General features: G+C 41.1%; 1 protein-coding gene and 1 long non-coding RNA gene across 11 annotated transcripts in view; one reads left to right on the top strand and one right to left on the bottom strand.

The window, feature by feature from the left end:
* Positions 1–26,738, top strand: part of RTP1 (receptor transporter protein 1) — a 48,818-nt gene that overhangs the window by 725 nt on the left and 21,355 nt on the right. For 3 of the 10 annotated variants that reach the window (XM_044943713.2, XM_044943718.2, XM_045165853.1), the window contains exons 2-3: positions 17,610–17,732; positions 24,450–24,503. The exons of 2 other annotated variants lie outside the window; for them this stretch is intronic. The gene's annotated coding sequence lies outside the window, so the exon portion shown is untranslated. Of the gene's footprint in view, positions 1–16,374; positions 16,447–17,609; positions 17,733–24,449; positions 24,504–26,738 lie in introns of those variants that run through there. 5 more of the 10 variants (XM_044943732.2, XM_044943729.2, XM_044943734.2 and 2 more) reach the window with 4 other exon arrangements.
* LOC112585223 overlaps positions 10,642–26,738 on the bottom strand; it is a 35,144-nt gene continuing 19,047 nt past the window's right edge. Inside the window, exons 3-4 of the long non-coding RNA XR_003109685.3 lie at positions 17,808–17,867; positions 10,642–10,949 (exon numbers count right to left, since the gene is read on the bottom strand). This is a non-coding gene — a long non-coding RNA (uncharacterized LOC112585223). The remainder of the gene's footprint in view (positions 10,950–17,807; positions 17,868–26,738) is intronic.

Below are 26,738 nucleotides of genomic sequence, written 5' to 3'. Positions count from 1 at the left end.
TTTTATATAATTACACGTGGATTAATCACATAGATCTTTTTTACCATACTCAGAAGTCGGTACATTTTCAAATCTGGGAAAAAAAGATGGAGCCAGGATAAACACCAGCCATCCCAGGCACCAACCAAAGTGCTTAGTCGAATAAGTCCTGCTGCCACCTGTGTTCAGATACTTCTGCAGAGAATTTACAGTCATTATGCTATTAATTTCTATAGGACATCTTTCAAGAGGAGGTACCAGGCAGCTTGTTCAAGTGAGAGTATGGGTGTGGCTTGGTTCTCAGCATCAGCCCACCCACTGGCAGCCTTGGACATGTCAGTTCAAAGTCACTTTCCAATACTGGCTCATCAATTGTAACAAATGTACAATGCTAATATATCATGTTTAATGATAGAGGAAACTGGATATGGGGACATTTTACCCTCAGTTTTTTTCTGTAAAGCTAGAATTTCTTTATAGTCTTTAAATTTTTAAAAAGTCAATTTCATATTGATTAAGAAGATATGGTTAATAACGACCTTTCCAACTTGACTCATAAAAGAATTGTGAGCCCAATCCAATACATAAGGGTTGAATTTTACTGAACTATATTTCTTTAAAAAGCTTACACCACTTTATAAAAATCCTCTAGGATAGTTATTAAAAAAGAAAACCAAACCAAAAAACCCATGACTTTGAATCTCAGGGATGAACTGGGTGCCTAAGAATCTGCATTTTAGTAATCACCCAATTACCCAATTCTGAGCTTAAGGATATCACTTTAGGTTGTCACAATTCATCAGATTGAAGAAAAAAAAAAGCATATCCTTATTTAACTCATGCAAAGGTGGAAATTTTGAAAGATGTTGGTAAATGAAATTAACATAACATGACTTAAATTTGTTGATAAATCTCACCTTAATTTCTTTCATTTAATGATAACTTATTTTCTTACAGTTTGAGTTTTAACTTTGAAAAATATTTAAACCATATGTCAGTCTTCTACTTTTTACTTTTTTGGATTGAAACAAAGCATCCTAGTCATTTCAAATAGTGAACAAAATATTAAAAAAAATTTTTTATAGACAAGATTTCCTTATGCAGGCTAAGACATTCAAACTCTTATCTGTTGTTAATGTGAGATTTAAAAATACCATTGAAAGTTGTTCTCTTAGTTTTGGTAATTAATTCTACAATGCTCCTGAGTTGTGATGTTTTTGTAAGAGTACTATTGATAAATGATGTGACCAGCTGATCCTACTAACCAACTGCAGCTGATATTCAAAAAATGCCATCAAAATGTGTTTTTTAAAATTGTTCTGAAACAATTTGTGTATCAAATGTTAACAATTCCATTTTATCTATTTTCAGTAATTTTACAAAAAAAATTACCCTCTTTTTTGAAATATCAAAAAATTTCATATTTTGAGGTAATTGTACATACATTCATGTGCAGTTGTAAGAAATAATTACACAGAGATCCTCTGTGCCCTTTACCCAGTTTTTCCCAAAGGTAACATCTTACAAAAGTATACTACAATATCACAACCAGGATGTTGAGATTGATGTAGTCAAGATACAGAACATTTCATCACCAGAAGAATCCCTTCTGTTGCTCCTTAATGGTCATACCCACTTTCTACTTGTCCCCACTCCCACCTTTAATCCATGATAACTACTATAACTAATTTGTTCTCTATTTCTATAATCATGTAATTTCAGGATTGTAATATAGATGGAAACAGTTTATAACCTTTGGGGATTGGCATTTTTTAAGCAGTATAATTATCTGGAGATTCATCTCCATTGTTTCCTGTATCAATAGTTTGTGCCTTTTTGTTGCTGAGTAGTATTCCATGTTGGATATACCACAATGTAGCCAACTGAAGGACATCTGGGCTGATTCCAGTTTTTGGTCTTTACAAATGAAGTTGCTATGTACATTTGTGTACAGGTTACTGTGTGATAAATGCCCAGAAATGCAATTGCTGAATTGCATAGTAAATGCATGTTCAGTTTTTCAGAAACTGCCAAACTGCTTTCCAGGATGGCCATACGATTTTATAGTCCCATTGGCAAGCTATGAGTCATCCAATTTCTTTGCATTCTCACCAGCAGTTGGTGTTGTCAACATTTTGAATTTTAGTTATTCTGATAGGTAGTGTTATCTCACTGTGGTCTAAATTTGCATTTCTCAATAATGTTGAACACCTTTCCTGTACTGATTTGCAATCTGTGTGTTCTATTCAGTGAATTGTCTCTCCGTTGGATTTTTTGGGTTTTTTTCATAGTTGGGTTTTTCCCTCCAGCTTTATTAAAGTGAAATTGACAAATGAAATTGTAAGATATTTAAAGTATACCACAAAATGGCTTAATATTTCATCATGAAAGCTTTCTTCCCATTGAATTAATTAACACATCCATCACATATGTACCTTTTTTGGGGGGTAAGGGGGTGGTAATATTTAAGTTCTACTCTCTGAGCAAATTTCAATGATACAACACAGTGTTATCAACTGTAGACACCATGCTATACCTCAGATCCTCTGACCTTATTCATCTTATAACTGAAAGTTTGTTCCCTTTTACCAACCTGTCCCTATTTTACTGTTGCATTTTGAGAGCTTTTAAAATACATTCTAATTAGTAGCTCTTTGTCAGATATGTGTCTTGCAAATATTTTTCTCCCATTCTGTAGCTGTTTTTTCATCCTCTTACAAAGTCTTTCACAGAGCGAACATTTTAGCTTAGTTCTGTCACATTATTTAATTTTATGTTTTAGTATTTTAATATCTACCATGCAATGTGTTTTGTAATTTTTTGAATGTATATGTTTATTCTAATACTTTGAACATTATTTATTTTTGATCTAACAATTATTGTTATAACTGTAACTTAAAATAAAACCTTTAATCCTATGTCTGTTTAGACAGAATCTAACTCCACACTGTGAGTAATCACAAATTATATATCCTTTTGCTTCAGTTTTACCCCTCCATTCAATATTAGTTACCATTTTTCTTAGCATTTACCTTTGTACTGCTAAATAAACTTCCTTTAATTTCACTTGATTTATTAGTTTCCAATTATATCTTTTGAAGGCTTGCTATAAAGTGTGAGTGAACGCAGCAAATATTAATACTTACTTATTCTCCAAAATCTCTTCTCAAATCGGTTATATATGTTGTTCCCATGCAGTCAGGATTATTGCATTTACATTCTGCATTATTACCATAGTCCCCACCTTTGCTTTCATCTTTGTCCTACAGTCGGAGAAGGCAATGACACCCCACTCCAGTACTCTTGCCTGGAAAATCCCATGGACAGAGGAGCCTGGTAGGCTGCAGTCCATGGGGTCGCTAAGAGTCGTACATGACTGAGCGACTTCACTTTCACTTTTCTCTTTCATGCATTGGAGAAGGAAATGGCAACCCACTCCAGTATTCTTGCCTGGAGAATCCCAGGGATGGCAGAGCCTGGTGGGCTGCTGTCTATGGGGTCACACAGAGTCGGACACAACTGAAGTGACTTAGCATTAGCATTGTCCTACAGTAAAGTAGATCAATCTCAGTGCCAGTCCTTATTGTCTTTCTCACTTATCTCCTGGCTGACTGAAGTTCATCTAGTATTTTCTACAAGAAGGGCTCATCAGATGTTCCAGATGTTTATTTCTTGCCTTTTCCCTCAGTGACATTTTACTAGTGTGTTAGTCTTTGCTTACAATTTCTCTTGAGGATTGATAAGCATTGCTCCATTATTTTCTGGTATGGAAATTTGCTCTTGGGAAATCTGAGACCAGCCTTATTTTTCTCCTTTGAAAATGACTTAGTATTTTTGCATAACTCCCCAAAGAATTCTTTGTCTTTGAAGCTCAGTAGCTTAGCTTTGCAGTATGTCTCTGTGTTACTTTTCCTGGGACATTGTGTGTCCTTGCAATTTTGCAATCAAATTTTAATTTTTTTTAAAAAATATCATGGTGAAATAGTCATAGTTTTCAAGTTGTCTAAAACAGATTTTTTTTTTCTCCTGGTAAATGTCCTTCAAATCCTGTTTGTTTTCTTTTCCTCTCTTATTTTTAATAAGATATTTGCAGTTTTGGTGATCTCTTGGTGGGCTCATTTTTGACAGAGATGAGTTTTTTCTGTATCAGATATTTACAATATTTCCAGGAGATTCCACATGGAGGTGCAGCCAGGCCTACATTTTAAGTTAGCAGAAGTTTTCTTTTGGTTCTGAATTTTAAGAGGGTTTTAATGGGTTTTTACAGCCTTTAGTTCTTACTAATGATGGAAAAAGGCAGCTACAGGGGTTTTCACTTAAGTCTCTGTTCTCCCTGCACCACACAAGGTAGACTGTTACCTGAAATTATGTCTTGTTGTTGTAATTCAGTTTTACCTTTTCCACTTTTTACCTCAAAACCAAGTCCAGGGAACCTGCCATTGTATACTATATCCCTTCAGTTCCAAAAAAAAAAAAAGGTTCGATTTTTGCAATTTAGAGCATGCACCTGTCCTTAGAAGGTGGGCTTTATGTACTTCATGATCTATTTCTGATCATGTAGGCATTCTCTCCTTCACTCTTTCACATACTCCTCATGTAATTCCAGTTCACTGGAATTCTCCCCAATCCTTCCTGTTTCCTCTAGTTTTGTGCATAGAGGTTTCAGCAATCTCCTACTTTCTTTGAAGGAAGAGTTTGCATTTCTGCCTCTCTTCCTACTGGTTGCTTTTAGATTCCTTTCCAAGGAAAGGAAGAAATGGAAACTTTATGCCCCATCTTCAAACCAGAGGTCCTTACATTAAATTCTTACCTGGCTGAAGTTTAGTCAGTTGTAGCTTCCAGCCATAATAACTTGCTGGAGACATTCTGGATGCACAAAGAAACAGGAGTATGCAAGGGAAATGTGGCTGGTGAGAAATTTCCAGTGGTGGATATTTCTCTTATTGCATGTCTCCTTTTCAATATCTATATGGTGACTCTTCCCTGATCTTTGTCCTTTTCTGATGAGATAAAGGGTCCTGTTCATAATGTACATAGATGAAGGATGGTTTTTTAAGGTCCCCCATTACCTGTGTGATATGTGGTATCTCAGCCTTTGTTGTCTCTTCAGTTCCCATTTCATTTGTGAACCACCTGAAAATACCCTGCCGTCAGCCATGAATCTGCTGTACCTCATATCTTCTTCCAGCAGTGTACTTAATGTTTCCTACCTCCTAGAAACACGTGAAAGGAAACCAATACAAAGACACTTCAGTTTATGACACTGGAGGCAAAGCCTTACAATCTGCTCATTATGAAGGGATTTTTCCTCTTTGGAATCCTTCCTTGGCTGCTTTTGTAGGTCAACAGATTTCCCCCAAATCATCAAACTAAAAATTCCCTTACCCCTACTACCTTGCATGAGAGAAAAAGAATTTTTCGAGACATTGTATGTCTGAAAACATCTTTATTCCTCCCTCATTTTAATTAAGAAATTGGTTGGGTATAAGCTTCTAGGTTGAATACAATTTTATCTCAGAATGTTGGAGGTGTTACTTCATTTGCTAGCTTCGAAGACTGTGGAGAAATCCAATGCCTGATTCTTGAACTTGTGAACTTCCCCATCTCTGGGGAATTTTAGGATATTTTCTTTATTACTACTATTCTGAAATTTCATCATAATGTCTTACTGTGGTTCCTTTTGTTGTTAAAGTGCCACACTTCTGTTGGTTCCCTTAAATCAACAAATCTGTGGTTTTCAGCTTTGGAAAATTATTCCTTTCCGTAATTTTCTTTTTCTGGGAATTTTACTGTTCAAATGTTGAATCTTAGATATAAAAAAATTATTTTACTATGGTCAGGACACAACATGAGAGCTATCCTCTTAACAAATTGTTAAGGATACAAGTTGTTGTTGACTATAGGTACAGTGCTGTACAGCAATCTCTTGCTTAACTGAAACTTTATGCCCATTGATTAGTAACTCCCCATATCCCCCTCCTCTTAGCCCCCCACAATTCTTCTCTTTGATTTTGTGAATTTGATTATTTCAGATACCTCAAATGAGTAGAACTGATCTCAGAGAGTCCACAGTGAGCACTGGCGTAAAGAGGGATCTTAATTCCCTGTTCAGGAAGTGAACCTGGGTAGCCTGGATGAAACCCTGAAAGCCTAGCCATCAGACTAGCAAGAGCTAGAGGCCAGAAGCTGTTTTTCCCTGGATCTTTGCCCCCAGTGAAAAATGCATTTCTTATGGAGGCAAAATGGAGAAGGAAATGGCAACCCACTCCAGTATTCTTGCCTAGAGAACCCTGTGGGCAGAGGAGCCTGGTGGGCTGCTGTCCAAAGGGTCGCACAGAGTTGGACATGACTGAAGCGACTTAGCATGCATGTATGCATTGGAGAGGGAAATGGCAACCCACTCCAGTATTCTTGCCTGGAGAATCCCAGTGATGGGGGAGCCTGGTGGGCTGCTGTCTATGGGGTCACACAGAGTCAGACACGATTGAAGTAACTTAGCAGCAGCGGCAGCAGCATGGAGGCAAAAACTATGAATGCAGGTACAAAGTTTATTATTAGAGACACAGCACAACAATAAGCGGGAGAGCACACAGAAAACAGTTAAGATAGAAGCAAGACAGAGATGCACGCCTGGAGAGAAAGGGTGTGGGCATCCCCTTAAATGAGGAGGAGCATGGGAAAGAGGCAGTTAAATCATTTATAAAGGGCAGTTCTTCCAGGTCTTTGTTTACCTTTGGCCAGTTATCTAGTTTCTTTCTCCACACCTGATCTGCCCTAGGACCTCCCCCCTCCTGCCACACGTATGCACAGCTTTTGTCCAGGATAGATTCTAGCCCAGAGACCTATGGGATCACATATTAGCATCACATATTATGGGGTGGTGCCTCCTGCTTTTGACTCTGAAGGAGGCTTTCTGAGTATGTGAAATATCTCTTACTCCAAGGATGGGAAATATATGACCTCCTGATGCATTACTGAAACAAGGTTCTTGCCTCTCTGTTCTTGCCATGATTGCTATTTTAAGGTGTCCACAGGAGACAAAGCCTGGCTAGTTACCTTATTTCAGTCATTACTTCCATTTCAGAGAGCAAACAGGAGGCTGGTTGTAAATATATAACCTGGAGCCCACCTATCCCCTGTTTCATGAAATGTAAACAGGAGGCTAGTTGTAAGTGTCTGGCCTGAGGCCCATCTTTTTCTTGCTCCAATGTAAACAGGTGGCCAGTTGCAAATGTCTAGCCTGGGGTCCATCTATCTCCTGCTTCAGAATCACACATCATTTCTGTGACTGGCTTATTTCTGTGACTGGCTTATTTACATTAGCATTACTGTTCTCAATGTCTCTCTGTCTGACCATAAAAAAGGCTGAGCACCAAAGAACTGATGCTTTCAAACTGTGGTGCTGGAGAAAACTCTTGAGAGTCCCTTCAGCTTCAAGGAGATCAAACCAGTCAATTCTAAAGGAAATCAACGCTGAATATTTATCAGAAGGACTGATGCTGAAGCTGACGCTCTAATACTTTGGCACCTGATGCAAAGAGCTGACTCACTGGAAAAGGCTCTGATGCTGGGAAAGATTGAGGGCAGGAGGAAAAGGGGTGAATAGAGGATGAGATGTTTGGATGGCATCATCGACTTAACAGACATGAGTTTGAGCAAACTCTGGGAGATAGTAAACGACAGGGAAGCATGGAGTGCTGTAGTCCATGGGGTCGCAAAGAGTTGGACACGACTGAATGACTGAACAACAACAATTCTTGCTTGGGCCCCAGTCCTGCCTTTCATAGCTCTGTCTATGAAAGCCCACAGGTAAAAACCTCTCTCCTGACACCAAATGTCTCTTATTTCTTTCTTTTCCACTGTCATATTCTAGCTGCAGCCCACTGTAAGGCTGAGCCCCCCATCCCCCCGCCAAAGTCTCAGGGCTGACTGCCCAACCCTTCAATTCCCCTGGCCAAAGGCAATTCCTCTTATTCTTCTAGATTTGCTATTTCATATTTCTTCCTAGGAACTTTGTGGTTTCCTTTTACACTCTGTCTTAAACTCTCTTCACCTCTTTCTGTTACTCCCTTCATCTTTTCTCCCTTCTTTCTTTTTTTCCCTCTTGACTACTGACCTTAGGAGGTCAGTACTTATTCTAACACTACTTCCTTTAAACATTTCTTTCTGGACTTTCCTGGTTCTTTCTCTTTTTATCCCCTCTTTCAGTCTCTCTTCCTTTCTTCTATAAGTTCAAACTTCTCTTTGCTACTTTATTTCTTAGTCTCTATTTCTTTCTGCCTCTCTCTGTGTGTTTCTCTTTCTTGCTCACATTCTTAACCTCTTTTCTTTTCCTTTTGCTGAAAAAAACCTTAATGTGAAACATAAACATATGTAAAAGAAGGGCATAAATCATTAACCATTTGTGGTTAATGGGGCATAAACCTTTAAAGTTTAGCAAGTAATTATAAATTGGGCACCTATGTAACTTCTGCAAAGGTGGCAAATAGATTAATGCTAGGATTCATAGCCTTCAGTATGTACCATCCTGACCACAAATACTTCAATCTTCACAAGCCTCGGTTTTGTATATCAGTTTCTTGCTTTTCTTTAGAGTGTGAGCACTTCTGTGTGTCTCCCAAACAGTGGAGTTTAGTTTTCCCTATTTTTGAATGGTATCGCCATGGAATCATACTGTATATATTCTTGCATGTCTTTCTTCTTTCACATTGGGTTTGTAAGATTTATCAATATTGATGCTTGTAGCTATAATTCATTCATTTACATTGATTCTTATTATTCATTGGATGGACATGCTGCTGCTGATACTGCTGCTGCTAAGTCACTTCAGTCGTGTCCGACTCTGTGCGACCCCATAGATGGCAGCCCACCAGGCTCCCCCGTCCCTGGGATTCTCCAGGCAAGAACACTGGAGTGGGTTGCCATTTCCTTCTCCAATGCATGGAAGTGAAAAGTGAAAGTGAAGTCGCTCAGTCATCTCCGACTCTTAGCAACCTCATGGACTGCAGCCCACCAGGCTCCTCTGTCCATGGGATTTTCTAGGCAAGAGTACTGGAGTGGGGTGCCATCGCCTTCTCCATGGACATGCTGAGATTTATTCAACTATCTGACATCAAATTGTAATTTTCAGACGTCTTGGTTTGCCTTTAAAAATAAGGGCTGGATTTGCTGCCCCCTTGTGTCTTTCAACAACTATAACCACATCATTGTATAGATCTTACTCTTCACCGGCAAAGCTCCCAAAATCCGAGTTTCACCAGGCCAGCTCGCTCAAATTACACCTGGGGGCTGAGGAGACCACACCTTTCAGCTGCAAAGAGTTCTGAGGGAGAGGCCTTTATGACCAGCACAAAGCTCAGTGCTAACTCTATTGAGGTTTGAGTTACCAGGTCTGAAAGTGGGGAGGTGCCCAGGTGCCTAAAAGAATGTTTTTCAAAAAGATATCTTTTACAATGTTATTAACTCAGATACCAAGTCTTACTCTGAAAGCAGGCTGGGGAAATTCACTTCAATAGGCATTTTATTCTTTTATTCACCTGATGTTTATTGAGTACCATACACTGTTCTAGGTATTAGAATACAAAACTAAACAAATACAGTAAACAGGCACATAACTTTTAAGTTATTTTTTTGTCACAAGTTAGTGATAAGTATTAAAAAGAAAGCAAATTAAATGTAACGAAATAAAGGATAACCAGCTGGTTCTTCAAATGCCATTCAGAAAAGGTGACATGCAGAAAGGTGAATGATGTAACAGAGCAAGCCACGTGAGGGTCTAGGGGCGGAGCATAGATGAAGGGAACTACAAAGGCAAAAGCATTGAGGAGGAAAAGAACTAATTATGCTTGCAGAATACTGAGAAGTTTAGTTTGATGAAAGCAGAGGAGGGAGGCTGAGATTAGCAGGAGATGAGGTGGAGAGATAGGTAGAACATTGCAGGTATGGTAAGAAAATTGGATTTTACTCTGACAGTGATGGAAATCCACTGGAGAGTTGAAGTGGGGAGTGATGTGGTTTAATTTATGCTTTGAAATTACCCCTATGGCTCCTGGGTATAAAAGTGATTCGAAGGGTACAAAAGTATAAACAGGGCAGTAAAAGGGAAAACTTGCAAAAAATCCTAGCCAGAAGTGAGATAACTTTGGACTAGGTGAAATGGTGGAGGTTGTGAGAAGTGGTCATATGAAGGGTGTATCTTGAAGATTGAGCCCACAGGACATGCTGATGAACTGGTTGTGGTGAATGAGGAAAACAGGAGTTCAAGATTATTTCTGGTTTGGGCTTAGCAGGTAGTAGAGGGGTGGAGATCAGAGTGGTCAGGGGAAGAGACGCATCTCAAGTTCTACTGGGAGTGCATTAACTTTGAGATACTTATTATGTTGTAGCCACGCGTTCCGGGAAACAAACTCACTCAGAAGGGCAATGCAGATAGTGGAGTGCAGTTTATTACACCGGCGGGCCCAAGGCAGAGTCTCCTCTTAGCCAAGGACCCCGACCAGTTTTTGTGAAAATCTTATATACCCTAAGTGTATAAGGTTCCCTGAAACTAGTCTGAACAAAGGAAAAAGAAAGGTACAATCAAAGTTAACCCATGATCATATGCCTTAAGCCTAGGTAGTTAACACTGGACAATTATCAATAGGCCTATGGTCATACCCCAATAAGCATAATAGAATGTATGATTCTATTCGGTTACACAGATAATTAGGGTATTCTTTTAGGCGAGGGAGAGCCCTGGGGCTCTTCCTTTGGGGGCCTGGTTTTCCAGTTGGTCTGTCGTTTCCATAGGTACTGGGCATACAGCTCAAAGTCCACAGTCCGGCCCAAGATGGAGTCCTGCTTTCAAGATAGAGCCTGTTCTGTTTCCTCCTTCAACTACACATCCAGGGGGACATGTCCAGTAGATTGGTGGTACATAAGTCTTGGATAGAGACTAGGACTAGAGGTATACATGAAGGAGTCTTTTGGGCCTAGAAAAGAAAACAACAGTTTCAAAGGCCCTTGATGAATCATCTAACTTCGGAGAAAACAAAACAGAACTTTAGGTCCTGCCCTGATGCTCCAGGCTGGTTGCATCTGTCTGGGACTTACCACCCCCTGTCCAGAAACCTTCCAGCCCCTACACCTGCCCAGAAGACTTATCACCCCCTGTCTGGAAACCTTCCACCCCACCACACCTGCCCAGAAGACTTATCACCCCCTGCCCAATTACAAATGCCATCTCAACTAAAGAATACCCAAAACATCCTGCCTGATTAATGTTTCCCTTATCGCTTCCACAAACCTCACTATAAATATGGAGCCTCCCTGATCCCTCTCCATGCTCAGCCTGGTCGTTAGGCCAACTGTCGCCCCTCCTTGCCTGAATAAAGGAAACCTACTTCTATTGAGGTCGTCTTTCCCCATTCTGCCTCGGCCCGAACTATACCTTACAATACTTGTGGGAACCATTGTGGAACTGAATGAGATTACCAAGGAGTGAGAGTAGAAGAAAGCATGGCTGAGGACTAAACTCTGGGACACTCAACATTTAGACAGCTGGAAGAAAGGTGGGGCCAGCAAAGGAACCTGCGCAGGAATGGGCAGTGAGGAAGAAGGAAAAGCAAGAGAGTTTAGTATCCCAGAAGCCAATTTCTAAAAGTGGTTAAAAAAAGGAAAGTATAAACTGCTGTCCCCTTCACCCCTGAAAGTGCTGAAAGGTCAAGTAAAATGAGAATTGAGAACTGACAACTGATTTTCTGGGAGGAAGTCACTGGTGACTTTGGCAAGGAATGACCTTAGTAGGGCTGATGGGATGGAAGCTTGATTGGAAAGAATTGAGTTAAGACTAGAGGGAGAGATGAGATATTGTGTGAAGACATTCAAGAAGTTTTTAAGAAATGCAATCCATGCTCATAAGAAGTTGAGTTTATAAAGGTTAATGAATATTTCAGAGGGCTTCTGTGTATTGTGAGTTTATATCTGTTACACTATAGGTAGGCAAAGAAAAAAAAAGTAAAAAAAAAAAAAGCTTTCATGGTTTGGTGACAGGAAAACAACAGAAACATTTTGAAGAAATCCCTTTTGCATTTAAGTGGTGTAAAAGTGAAGTAGAAACACAAAGTCACCCTAGATTAGGCATTAGCAGAAGACAGCGCACCAACTAGATATGTGACATCATCATGGTGAAGGTGTGGATCAGGAGGGCGTACCAATCAGTGGCTGAGATTTTGTACATGATCTCCTTTAAAACACAAATTTAATAACCTTATATATTTGTTTCCTCTTACTTTTTCATTCTTAATTTTCTCTTTAACTGCCTATTTCTAACCTATTCAATGTAACTTTTAAAAAACTGTTTAACTATTGAATTCTTTATTTTTAAAAGCTGTTCTTACATTTTTTTTTTTTTAAATCAGGGAAGTGATTTTTTAGCTGACCCATGTAGTTACTGATGTGTTTGTAATTCTGGAACATAAGGTGAGAGGAAGGCATAACAACCCCCCCTACTGGCAGCACCACTGAACTACAAACCTCAGCCCTAGGAGTAAATAGCCTGGAGAATTCTTGGTCTTGCAGCCAGACAATACAAAGGCCCATAGTCTTGGGGTTGACTATGGAACAAAGGTTGGAGATAAAAGGGAAAGACTTGACTGTGGCCCAACCAGCTATGAAGACTGTTGTATGTATTGTATAAGAATCTGCCTGCAATGCAGGCAATTCATGGATCAGAAAGATCCCCTGGAGAAGGAAATGGCTATCCACTCTAGTATTCTTGCCTGGATAATTCCATGGACAGAGAAGCCTAGAGGGACTGTAGTCCATGGGGTCACAAAGAGTCGGACATGACTGAGCCACTATTTTTTAATATATTGTGTATGTGTGTGTGTGTGTGTGTGTGTGTGTGTGTGTATATATATATATCCCTCCATTCCCTTTTTGATTGCAGTCATGCTGTTCAAGCCGGTTGACATCTCTTACCTTTCATAGCTCCAGTGTGGGCCATGATTGGCCAGACAAGTGATGCAATTTCAGCCCCTTTGCACAGTGGTTGGACCAATAAGTGATTGCCTTGGCTGATCTAATCAAAGGTGAGGGGCAGGATACCATTATTTCAAGATTAGGAGAAATAAGCTTTTCTTCTTCCACTGGATGTGAAAAGAGAAAACATATATTGTCTGGCTCATGTTGACAGCCATCTTGCAACTACCAGGGAAGCCAGACGTAGTTTAAGTTCCTGTCTCAAAAAGTTAGAACAGAAAGATGAAAGGGGGAAATGGAATTAAATGGATTTCAATGATTCTGTTGAGCCACTTGGTCAAGGCTTCTTGAAACTCAACCTATCTCTGATTGAGGGTATCTAAAAGGTTGACTTTTAAGCAGATTCCTTTAATTGTTTATACTATTTGACTTAGAATTTCTTTTACTTGAAGTAATATAGAAGCCTCTATAAATCTACTGCCCTAACTTTCCCTGCTTCCAAAAGGGCAAAAGATTGATTCTAGAAGCAGAGGCAGGACTGAATGTCCAGTTGGTAAGTGAAGGGGCCCAGCTACAGGACAGATTGCAAGTTGCTGAGCAAGACACTAAAGAGCTAAAGAGCAGAGGGGCCATGTCTGGAAACCATGAAAGAGGGAGTCCCCAGTGTTTGGAGGGGGCAGGAAGGAGTTCTCAGAAAGCCTGACTGACACCAGAGAAGACCTGGCTGTAGTTTTTGGAAAGCAGACAAATGGAGGTTGTCCAGGCTTCCCTCTCCATCCTCCAGAGCCCTCAGCCCACTATAGAGACTAGGAAAACTCTGAGTCAATTTTATGGGGGCAGATATATCAAAGCTCCAGCCCGTCAACTCCATCCTGTCCATGCTAGCAGAATGCCAAATGACAGGTAAACTCAAGAATTGATATGCGGAAAAGGTGGACAAGGGAGGTGACATCACTGGGTCACCTTAGGGAGTGGGAGTAACCTTGTGATACTCTTCTCTTCAACCCTCGTTGCTACCCCCTCAGGAAGCATCCTTGATCCTGACTCATGGGGAATGCTGCCGAGGCTTTCTCATAATGTGGGACTCGGCAAAACAGTGGATGCCCTTCAACTCTCTCTTCAGTCTCTTCTTCTACCTTGTACAGTATTTCTCACCCTGTCTCCATTCTGCTGCAAGCCCTCTGCTTCCAGAATCATCTTGATTTTGTGCAAAGAGTAATGTTCTCAGGGTCAGGTGATCTAGGGTCTGAATCCTAGTTCTGCCCTGTAGTAGGTCTGTGACCTTGGTTAGTCACTTGACCTCTCAGGATGGCAACTTCCTCATCGAAAGAAAAACTCCGGGGGCAGTGGGGGGGAAGAAGAGCACAATCAAAGGCATGTTGTGGGTTTTGCATATTCCGGAAGTGAAGAGTTTGGATCTGACTGACCTGCCCAACTTTTCCTGGAAACATCATCAATCATCTGAAGTAAATACATCTTTGCTTCCAAATTACTGATGTATTTCTGAGTGACGCGAATGTTTTCTCTGTGCAAAGTCTTTGTGTGCACAGCGTGCTTCTCCAGATTAGTGTTCATCATGACTTTTTATCATATTTCTGTTTCAGCCATTCTGAAAGATAATTGTTTCTTCCCACTGTCACTCAGCGACTTTCATAACTGTTATACATACCACACAGTCTCTAATTTAGATCAAATTATGGGAAGATTCTGTGGAGAAGGAAACCTACTCCAGTACTCTTGCCTGGAAAATTCCATGGACGGAGGAGCCTGATAAGCTACAGTCCATGGGGTCGCAAAGAGTCGGACACGACTGAGCGACTTCACATTCACATTCATTTCAAATATAGCATTCAAGTTTGGTGAAAATTTGTCCACTTAGATTTGAATTTTGTTGTATCTCTTAAGAGACAGAACCTTAATTGCAGTTTTAAAGATAGAAAATATGGCTGGACACGTTATTCCAGGTAAAAGAGCATGTTCAGAGTATTTCAAACAGGGCTCAGTTTGGAAACCATTGAAAAATCAATAGCTTGGAGCCCTTGAGGAGGCTTCTTAATAACCCAGTTCTCATTTTCTCATTCCAAGAGTGTTACTGATACAAAGGGCTAACTCCCACCTCCACAGAAACTACCCAAAGGGGAAGAGCAGAGAGCCATCCTCAGTCCAGAACATTTTAGAGAAAACAGTGTGAGTGGATGATAACGTCTACACTGCTTCCTTGGCCTGAGCTCTAGGCATTTCTGAGGGTCACCCTCTCACAGAACTAAGAGAACTCAGTGGTGAAGTGAAGTGCAGCCGGGGAGGTCAGTCACAGCCCCAGGGAAGCTTTCCTGGGTTTGTTTTGAACATGTTTTTGAGGATGGTGCTCTTCACGCAGCTCTCAGTGGCTCCTTAATGAAGACCCATAGGAGAGGATTTGCTTAGGACTCAGCATCAGGGAGGGTGTTCTGCCTGAACACCTGGTTTGTTTCTGCTATGTAGGCGTGGAGAATCATCTTACTCTGTTGCCTTTTTCACATTGTTGGCTACAAACATTGAGCCAGGATTATATGCAGTGTGTAGGAGTACATGGAATTCATTTGTGCACCAACTCCAGTTCTGTATCCATCTTTCAGTTTGCTCTCTTTTACCCTCTCTTTTGTATTTACTAATTTAAAAAATGTTTCAGTATGAAATTTCCAAATGTACTCTAGAGTAGAGAGAATAGTATAATAAGCTTCCACATATCTATCCCCCAGACTAAAGTGATCAACAGCAACAATATCCACCCCCCAGACTAAAGTTATCAAGATTTTGCCACATTTGCATTATTGGTTCCTTTTTCTTTTGGTTCATGCTTGGAGAATTTTGAAGCAAGTCCAAGGACCTTGTCATTTTGAGCTTAAATACTTAAGTACGTACCTCTAAAAATTTTGGACAGGTTCTTAAAAATCCACAATGACATATGAAGTGAAGTGAAAGTCGTTCAGTCATGTTTGACTCTTTGTGACCCCATAGACTATACAGTCCATGGCATTCTCCCAGGCCAGAATACTGTAGTGGGTAGCTTTTCCCTTCTTCAGGGGATCTTCCCAACCCAGAGATTGAACTTAGGTCTCCCACATTGCAGGTGGATTCTTTACCAGCTGAGCCACCAGGGAAGCCCACAATGACCTATGATACCCAACAAAATTAAGAATTTCTGATTAGACTAGAGGCCTGATTAGATTCAGATTTAGTTTTCTGACATGAATATTTCATGATTAGTATTGTACAATTCCTCCAGCATTATATCAAGAGGCACATAACACCTGGTTGTATTTCTTTTCATGATTGATTCACCCTGTCCTGTTTTTTTTCCCTGAGAGGGAAGAATTTTATTTGGTTATTTATTATTCCATTTATATTTATTGTATGCAAATATTTATCTCTCATCTTTAGATCAAAGGTGTGCATGCTCAGTTGCTCAGTCATGTCCAACTCTCTGCAACCCCTTGGACAGGCTCCTCTGTCCATGGAATTTTCCAGGTAAGAATACTGGAGCAAGTTGCCATTTCCTACTCCAGGAGATCTTCCCAACCCAGGGATTGAATCTGGTGTCCTGCATTTCCTGCATTGGCAAGTGGATTCTTTACCACTGCACCACCAGATCAAAGGTAGCAATCTCTATGTATAGTTCTGCCCCTTGATTTTTTTCTTTTCTTCTCGTTTTAAGTCAAGAATATATCCTGGAGACTATAATAGTCTATAGAGACAATCCTTATTCTTTTGTTCAGCTCCATAGTTCTCCATTCGGTGGGTGTTGCCTATTTATTCATCTAGTGCCCTACTGGTAAGCATTTAGGTTGTTTTTAATCTTTAGATACTAAAAATAACATTGCAACCAATAACTTTTGGTGTATATCATTTTATATATTTGCCAGTATATATTAGGCCAAGATTTCTAAACTTGGGATTGCTGAGTTGAAGGGAAATGCATGTATTATTCTGTTATATATTTTGGGTGTTTTAAGATACAGAAAATATGGTCATATTTTGTGCATATTTGAATGCTGTTTTAAACTTTTTTCTAAGAAACTTTGGGCATGAATTAATTTTTATTTTCATTATTATAATAATACTTTTTGATGCAACAAATAAATTTATGATTGTATGTATATCTATTATCTATAGGCATAATTTTCTGTTGTGAAAATTAGTGTTAACCAGGGATTATCCATATACTTCCCTCTCCCCCAGCCGACCAAAGCCAGCACCATCACTGGCAGGTCAACCTTTTCTATTTCCACAGGCTTTTCCCATCCTTCGTACTCTAAACTTGTCATTGCCAGTCCAGTTTCCAGATTTTATGACAGAGAGAAATGACCTAGGGAGAAAAATAGAGGACTGGGAGATGAGAAAACTGAGGCTACAGAGGCTGGAGGCGGGCAGTGTGGTGGAAGGATGGGGGCAGTAAATGAGAGGTGCTAGGGGACACAGGAGGTGGAGAAGGGGAGGGGAATATGCGAAATGCTGCTAAGTTGGTGAATTTGATCACTTTGTCTCATTTTGGCAAAGCAAGTAAATAAAAGTCTTCTGTAATTACTTGTTTGGTTTTTATAATATGCATCTTGAACACAGTGCCATGTAGACTTGAAACTTTATGGACTATAATTTCGTCTTCATAATGTAAGCACCTAATGTGTTTGCAGATAATACCAGATTGAGATTTAAGTTGGCTGTGAGCATGCAGTCCGTATGTGTGAATCAATATGTATGTACCGACTATGTACTGACTGAAACCCATCCATGTACTTGGGCGCACCACATGCAAGGTAGGTGTGTCTCCTAGTTATGAGCAGACCTAGAAAGCAAGGCTGGGTCCTACCAGATACCACGTGTCCACTTACATCCTAGTGCTTGAATCCAGGTCTTCTGGAATGAAACTGTGTGAATCCCTGGCAAAGTTTCTAAAAAAGAAGAAAAAATATATCAATAGAAAATAAAGCCTGACTCTAAGCACAGTCAACATATTAACTAAACAGGACAGGCCAAGTTGTCAAGACGTTGGCAAGTGTGGCTGTCACATAAGAAACTCCTGCAGTCAGGTTTCCCATGATCAGTGCCCGAGGAGCTGCCACATCTGTCCTGCACAGGATTCTTTCATGGGAAAGGAGCCTTCTGGTGACCTTGAGGGCTGATTGGGACCCATTCCCCAAGGGTAGCGTTCTTATAATCCTCTACTTAGTTTATCTCCATCTGTGGAAGACCTGGGGCCTGAATTCTTTTTCCAGAGAGTTTAGTTTTTAAATTTCTCTTTGCAGCAACCTGGGGAAGTCACAGACCTGTGACTGCTTTAGCCTCTTTCCTTGTCCCAGGCTTCATCTGGGAACCTTGGGTTGATTCTGCTTTACTTCTGCTCAGAGTTTCTCTCTGGATTATTGTACTGATACACATTGGTAAATTGCCAATGAGGCGCCTCTCTCTTTTTCTGCCCACCACTAGTTTAAGCTTGACGTTTTAAAAGTAAATGCAAACTTTCCATATACTTAACTAATTTATGCTCACAAACATTCTGTGAAGTTATTATCCTGGCCCCTACCATGACCCCCCAAATCAGCCAAATGAGGCTACAAGCTTTAGAGGATATACATTCTTTCAAACTCACACTCATAGTAAGTGGCAGAGCTGTGGGTTTCAGTCCTGTTTGTTTGACTACAAAGTGCATGCTCGAAACCACCATGCTTCCTGCCAAATCCTCCCAGGGGTAGACTATGACCTTGGCCTTCAAACGGCCACTCTGCTGTTTTTCTTCATGTCAATCCACCTTTTGTGCTGCTAACAAACTGTCCCTTTTCGAACATGGCTGTCTAAGACAGCACCAGTCTAACCATCCTTAATATGCCATCTCCCTCCTTCCCACCAGAATGTGCAGAAATACACAAGGGACACAATTGTAAAAGCATTGCAAATTAAGGATAGTAATGGACTATTTGCTAGTGTCTGAGAAGATTTCCCCACTAAGTGAGATGTGGAGGGGCTTACAATGACAAACTTTCCCCTTGACCTGTGACACAGAACAGCAGGACTAGCCATGATGATGCTACAAAGCAGATCTGACACTCCCCTCCCGGAGGTCCTCTCTCCAGGCCATAGCAACCCTTCATCTCTAAGTTGTCACATCTACTGGACAGCAATTCCCTGGGTGGAGGGAGAATGGAGAAAGTGTATGTGTTAGATTCTTCCTGGCACAAAATCTAGAGCCTTGGGGGCAGCGCCTTCAGGGGCTTTGTTTCCTGAGACAGCACTGCCCTGCCTCTCCCTCCCTTTCTTGTGCCAAGAGAAGTAATAGATGAGCATAAGGTCGCTTGGGAAGGAGGCCAAGAGATCTCAGTGGGGCGGGGGAAGGGTGATTTAACAGGTTTTGTTGAGGGAGGCACTCAGGAGAGCCAGTAAGGGCTAGATTTCTATGTTACTTCGAAGAAAGGAAAAGAAAAAGATTTTAGAGGAATATGCTATGGTAAACAAGAGATGGATAAGTGAAAAGAACATTTAGGACATGTTGCTTTGTGTTACACAATATAATTCACTCCCTGGCAACCCTCTGAGTAATGTCAATAAAAATATAAATTATTTTTCATTGCCTCTTTTGAACTGTGCTTCTTTTGGTTGTAGAACTGTGTAATGAATGATTGTATGGTGGTCCAAAGTTACCTTTCCTTCACAGTCAGACAAATGGACAGTGGAAGAATCAAAATATTCCTTGTTAGTCAGAGTGGGTCACTCCTGAAGCCTAATTTTCTACAGGACAATCACCTCCCTCATGCGTGTGACCTGAATGAGGAGAACTCAGGCAAGCAGTCGGTAAAAAGGGTATCCATACCAACAATTTTCTGGAAAACATGGAGCCTTCATGGATCTCCTTTCAAATTTGAGCAAAGAGAAAAACAAACAAGCCTCAAATAAAGCCAAATAAAAATAAAAACAATCCAAGTGGAATCAACAAAACAATTAAGCCACAAAAAAGCATAGTGATACTCTACAGTTGCAAACGAAATACAAATTTAAAAGAAGTTACTATAGGAAACAAAAGCTTGCTTTAGAGTAATCTGCTTTCCCTTATTGGAGAAGGCAATGGCACCCCACTCCAGTACTCTTGCCTGGAAAATCCCATGGACAGAGGAGCCTGGTAGGCTTAGTCCATGGGGTTGCTAAGAGTCAGACACAACTGAGCGATTTCCCTTTCACTTTTCACTTTTATTCACTGGAGAAGGAAATGGCAACCCACTCCAGTGTTCTTGCCTGGAGAATCCCAAGGACGGGGGAGCCTGGTGGGCTGCTGTCTATGGGGTTGCACAGAGTCGGACACGACTGACCCGACTTAGCAGCAGCAGCAGCAGCTTTCCCTTATTTCCTCTCCAACTTCCTTTTCTTTCTTCCTGTGACTCCCTTGTTTCTCATAATCTTTCACTGTTCCATATTCTTTTTCTTCTCTTCCTCCCTGTCCATATGACCTCTCTTTCTTCCTCCCTCTCTAATGTTTCCTATTTTCCCATTATCCTTTTACATTTCCATAGTCCTTTCTAAGGATGCCAAGGTGGACATCTTTAACTCTTCCCCCCATTCTCTATCCTGTGTCATGGGGGGCATGTGGGATCTGAAGTCCCAGGTCATCTCAGCCCCTGAGACACCTGGGGTTGGGGGGGAATCTCTCTTCCTGTGGTTGCCTCCTTTTCAGAGTTCAAGTTCACGTCTTACATCAGATTCCCTTGGCTCTATGTTCACTTGTTGAGGCTTGTTAGGGAAGGCAAGCTGCACCAGGTGTGTGTGGCAGGAGTGATGCCCTATGCAGAGTCCAAGGGTGCCTTGGATTGAGTTTCCTGGAAACAAACTCAGAGATGCAGAGTTGTATGCAGAGTTTATTGGGAAGTGCTCTCAGGAGTTATACCTGTAGGGAGGTGAGGAAGGCAGGATTGGATAGATAAGAAAGGAACATGCAATATGGTTGCAACTGAGCAATAGTCTGCCCTATGTGGGGCTCTGGCAGTAAGATGGTCCTTTAGAGTTGTCTCGAATCAGGCTTGGGGGGGCGGGGGCAGCACTTTGGATCCTTGAATCAGCCAGTCATTGCCCTTTGGAAGCCTACTGTGAAGGGCAATTCCCAATGAGCCATCAGCAGTCCCAGTATTCCTAGGTGAGGGATGCCCGGGGCATCAGCAGAGAGGAGGGCATCTAGGTGGAGAGCTGGAGTGATATCTTGGGGATGGGCATAATATATATTCACCCATCCAATATACTTCTGCAGTCAGAGTGATGAATGAGATGCAGGGTAATCAGACAGGGGTTTGGCCTTTCTTTCAAGGTACAAAAAGATCATGACCAAACTAATAAAGGAGCAAGAAAAAGCCTACAAAAGGGACATATCATCTTTGGGGGATGATGCAAGAAGGGTCCTGGGTGAGGTAGCATTGAATTGGGCCTGAGAAAAAGGCCAGATTTTGATAGTTAGAGATGAGGGGTAGGTAGCAAGAATGTAGGCAGAGAGTTATCTGGAAGGAGTTCAAGTCTTTGCAGGTCATCAAGTCCCAGATTATTGTGACTAAAGAGGATCTAATGTCTCAAAGATAATGTCCATTAAAGACACTTTGGATAAAGCATAGAATGGGTAGAATGGAATAGAAGAGAAGCCCAAGAGACCTTGCCCTGGAGGTGTTTTCATATATTAATACTTCAAATATGGCAGGAAGATGCAGATGTTTCCCAAAGGCTTCTAGCATCTTTTATTTAATAGAAGTTTATTCACAGAGCCATTTCTATGGCTTGTGTCTTGAAGTGAGTGTTAGAAAAGTTCCAAGGGTCATAACTGCAGCTGCCTTTAAATATCTGAGGGGTGCCTTAAAGTGGGGGAAATGGCTGTCATTTACTCAATGTGAATTCATAAGGCAAACCTAAGATCACTAATGGATGAAACAGGAAAACAGATGGTTCACTGCATTGAAAGAAAGAGTTTAAAGGAAGACTGTTTTTTCAGAATTAGGTAGGTTTTGAAGTAGTGAGTTGACTATAGGAGGAGATATTCAAGAAGAAGCTGGAGACAATATTAGAGAGAAGATTCTTTCTTTGGAATTGGCAGTTTATCTAAATAAACTTTAAAGCCCATTCCAGCTCAGAGGGGCTTCCCAGGTGGCGCAGTGGTAAAGAATCCACCTGCCAGCACAGGAGACATAAGAGATGTAGTGTGGGTTTGATCCCTGCGTTGGGAAGATTCCCTAGAGAAGGAAATGGCAACCCACTCCAGTATTCTTGCCTGGGAAATCTCATGGACAGAGGAGCCTGGTGGGCTGCAGTACATGGGGTTGCAAAGAGTCAGACACAACTGAGCAACTGATGCCAGACACAGATGCCAGGTCAGAGATGATATAAGAATGACAAACATTTATTCAACATTTGCTATATACCAAATACTATTCCAAGCACTCTGAATGTATTACCCAATTTAATCCTCACAAGTTCATAAAGTGGGCACTATTGTTCATTTTGTATATAGGAAATTGAAACTAGGGAGATCTAAACACGTCATTTAGCCAATTGTCACATAACTATGAAGAGGTAGTGCCAATGAATGCAGAAGGCTGACTCTAGAATCTGCTTTCAAGTCTGAGCCTGTGGCATCATTGACCACCCCACATCAGTAGGAAAAGCCCAGGAATAACAGTGACAGACTCTGATGAGTTAGGAAATGTCCCCTCCACTCTGTCCCCTCCACTCAGTGAGTTACTTAACTCAGTCATCTATAAAGTGTCCACAAATAATGGTACCTTGATGAAATTAAAAGATGCTTACTCCTTGAAAGGAAAGTTATGACCAACCTAGATAGCATATTAAAAAGCAGAGACATTACTTTGCCAACAAAGGTCCGTCTAGTCAAGGCTATGGTTTTTCCAGTGGTTATGTATGGATGTGAGAGTTGGACTGTGAAGAAAGCTGAATGCCGAAGAATTGATGCTTTTGAACTGTGGTGTTGGAGAAGACTCTTGAGAGTCCCTTGGACTGCAAGGAGATCCAACCAGTCCATTTTGAAGGAGATCAGTCCTGGGTGTTCATTGGAAGGACTGATGCCAAAGCTGAAACTCTAATACTTTGGCCACCTCATGTGAAGAGTTTACTCATTGGAAAAGACTCTGATGCTGGGAGAGATTGGGGGCAGGAGGAGAAGGGGACGACAGAGGATGAGATGGCTGGATGGAATCACTGACTCGATGCACATGAGTTTGAGTCAACTCTGGGAGTTGGTGATGGACAGCGAGGCCTGGCGTGCTGCAGTTCATGGGGTCGCAAAGAGTCGGACACAACGAGTGACTGAACTGAACTGAACTGAGGGGGTCATATCACTGCTATTTACCTGAGGCAGGAATAAGATAATCAAGCCCTTGACAGCCTCTAAGTGATGGATGTTACTCAGCAAGTCGAGAGTAAGTTTGCAGATGCATTTCTTTGCTTCTCTTGCGAGCTTACAGGGGGACCAAGAATATATGACCCAGTTGTCCTATCTGAGTGGAGGTCCTTGTGGCCAGGAAGTGGAGCTATATTTCTTGAGGCCCAGCATATTTCTTGGGGCCTTGCCTTGTGAGTCGGCCTGGGTTCCCAGACAAGAGCACCGAGCCTGGATAGTTCTGGCAGACACAACCCTACCCTTAAGGGGCTTGTGAACTATTAGATTTGCTGTCACAGTCCTAACTCACTCACACTCCAGATAACATCGCAAGTGTAACAGAGGCATCAGAAAAGAGTTTGCAGTGGCTTAGAAGACAAAGGGCGTTTTCTCACAGGGCAGAGTGGGGAAATTTCCCAGCGCAAGCAGGACTTCAACTCATTCATTCAGCTTTCTTTGATGCTATGCCTTACACATCAGTGAGCTAAGCTGGAGGAGGAACTTGTTCTCAGCTCAGCTCTTCTTGGACAAGACGGATTATCCTGCCATCATGCAGCACAGTGGATAAGAGAGTGGGCAGTGCCATCAGATTTCAAATCCCTCCTTCACCACCTGCTGACAAGTGACCCATGGCAAGATGCTGAACCATTTCACGGCTTGAGTCATCCATGAAAAGTGGAAAAACAAGAGCTTACTTTATAGGGTTGATATGAGAGTAAAACATGAACCTTTAGCAGGGTGCCTGCTTGGCATATAGTAATATAGTGCTCAGTAAATGCCAGCAACCTTTATAAACATGGCAGTATGGAATATGTGGGCTGCTGCAGAGAACATATGCGCTCCCTCCCCTTCCACCGTATAGGGGGACAAGCATACCAGGCTGGGTAAACTGGTGCTCTATGAAAATGGCAACAAGGCATGTCAGGTAGAAGAAACAAAGAACAAAAAAGGAGGTGGATTCCAGGTCCTGTTCTGGAGAAAGAAACATCAGCAAGGGGGGTTGAGAAGGGCTGATGTGGTGGGAGCTGTGCTTGGTGAATTAGACTGAGAGCAGGTGATGGGAGAACTTCAGTCCCGTGGGGACTTATTTCCACACTTGTACATCCATCCTCCTTTGCAGGCTCTGCTGAGTTTATGTGGAATCAGAAAAGACCTGGAGGATACACTGATTCAGGTAAAGACAATCTTGAATTATCTGGATGTGAGGGTAGTTATTTCATAACTTTGGCCATTTAAAAATCTGAGGAGTTTTCTAAATAATCACCAGTTTTTGTTTATTTAGAAAATATTTCATGAAGAAAACCAACGGCATAGCAATATCTATTCATTGGGAAAATAGAAAGTAGCTCCTTATATGTTTCTGAGTATCTAAGTAGCTTTTTAAAAATTAATTTATTCTTTCACTGAAGGATAATTGCTTTACAGAATTTTGTTGTTTTTTGTCAAACCTCAACATGAATCAGCCCTAGGTACACACACATCCCCTCCCTTTAAACCTGCCTCCCATCTCCCTCCCCATCCCACCCCTCTAGGTTGATACAGAGCCCCTATTTGAGTTTCCTGAGCCATACTGAAAATTCCCATTGGCTATCTATTTTACATACGGTAATGTGTTTCCCTCTTACTCTTACCATACATCTCACGCTCTCCTCCCCTCTCCCCATGTCCATAAGTCTATTCTCTATGTCTGTTTCTCCATTGCTGCCCTGTAAATAAATTCTTCAGTACCATTGTCTAGATTCTGTACATTTGCATTAGAATACAATATTTATCTTTCTCTTTCTGACTTACTTCATTCTGTATAATAGGTTCTAGGTTCATCCACCTTATTCAAATTGACTCAGATGAGTTCCTTTTTATGATTAATAGTCCATTGTGTATATGTACCATGACTTCTTTATCCATTCATCTGTCAGTGGACATCTAGGTTGCTTCCATGTTCTTGCTATTGTAAATAGTGTTGCAATGAACAATGGGATACATGTGTTTTTTTCAGTTTTGGTTTCCTTAGGGTATATGCCTGGGCTTCCCTAGTGGCTCAGATGGTATAGCATTTGTCTGCAATGGCAGGAGACCTGGGTTCGATCCCTGGGTTGGGAAGATCCCCTGGAGAAAGAAATGGCAGCCCACTCCAGTATTCTTGCCTGGAAAATCCCATGGACCGCAGAGCCTGGTAGGTTGCCGTCCATGGGGTCGCAAAGAGTCGGACACAAATGAGCGACTTCACTTTCACTTTCACTTTAGGGTATATGCCTAAGAGTGGGATTGCTGGGTCATATGGTGGTTTTATTCCTAGTTTTTAAAGGAATCTCCATACCATCTTCCAAAGTGGCTGCATCAACATTCCCACCAACAGTGCAAGAGCATTCCCTTTTCTCCACACCCTCTCCAGCATTTATTGTTTGTAGACTTTTTGATGATGGGCATTCTGACTGATGTGAGGTGATATATCATTGTAGTTTTGATTCGCTTTTCTCTAATAATGAATGATGTTGAGCATCTTTGCATGTGTTTGTTAGCCATCTGTATGTCTTCTTTGGAAAAATGTCAGTTTAGGTCTTTTCCCCACTCTTTGATTGGGTTGTTTATTTTTCTGGTATTGAGTTGTATGAGCTGCTTGAATATTTTGGAAATTAATCCTTTGTCAGTTGTTTCATTTGCTATTATTTTCTCCCATTCTGAGGGTTGTCTTTTCACATTGCTTATAGTTTCCTTTGCTGTGCAAAAGCTTCTAAGTTTAATCAGGTCCCACTTGTTTACTTTTGTTTTTATCTCCATTACTCTAGGAGGTGGGTCATAGAGGATCTTGCTTTGATTTATGTCATCTAGTGTCCTGCCTATGTTTTTCTCTAAGAGTTTTATAGTTTTTGGTCTTATATTTAGGTCTTTAATCCATTTTGAGTTTATCTTTGTGTGTGGTGTTAGAAAGTGTTCTAATTTCATTCTTTTACATGTAGCTGTCAAGTTTTCCCAGCACTATTTATTGAAGAGTATGCCTTTGCTCCATTGTATATTCTTGCCTCCTTTGTCAAAAAGAAGGTACCCATAGGTGCACGGGTTTATTTCTTGGCTTTCTATCTTGTTCCATTGGTCTATGTTTCTGTTTTTGTGCCAGTACCATACTGTCTTGACGGCTGTAGCTTTGTAGTATAATCTGAAGTCAGGAAGGTTCATTCCTCCAGCTCCATTCTTCTTTTTCAAGACTGCTTTGGCTATTCAGGGTATTTTGTGTTTCCATATGAATTGTGAAATTTTCTGTTCTAGTTCTGAGAAAAATGCCATTGGTAATTTGATAGGGATCACATTGACTCTGTAGATTGCATTTGGTAGTATAGTCATTTTCACAATATGGATTCTTCCTACCCAGGAACATGGAATATCTCTCCATCTGTTTATGTCATCTTTGATT

The sequence above is a fragment of the Bubalus bubalis genome, chromosome 1 (assembly GCF_019923935.1).
Source record: "Bubalus bubalis isolate 160015118507 breed Murrah chromosome 1, NDDB_SH_1, whole genome shotgun sequence".
NCBI lineage: Eukaryota > Metazoa > Chordata > Mammalia > Artiodactyla > Bovidae > Bubalus > Bubalus bubalis.
This window is presented reverse-complemented; position numbering and strand designations above follow the sequence as displayed.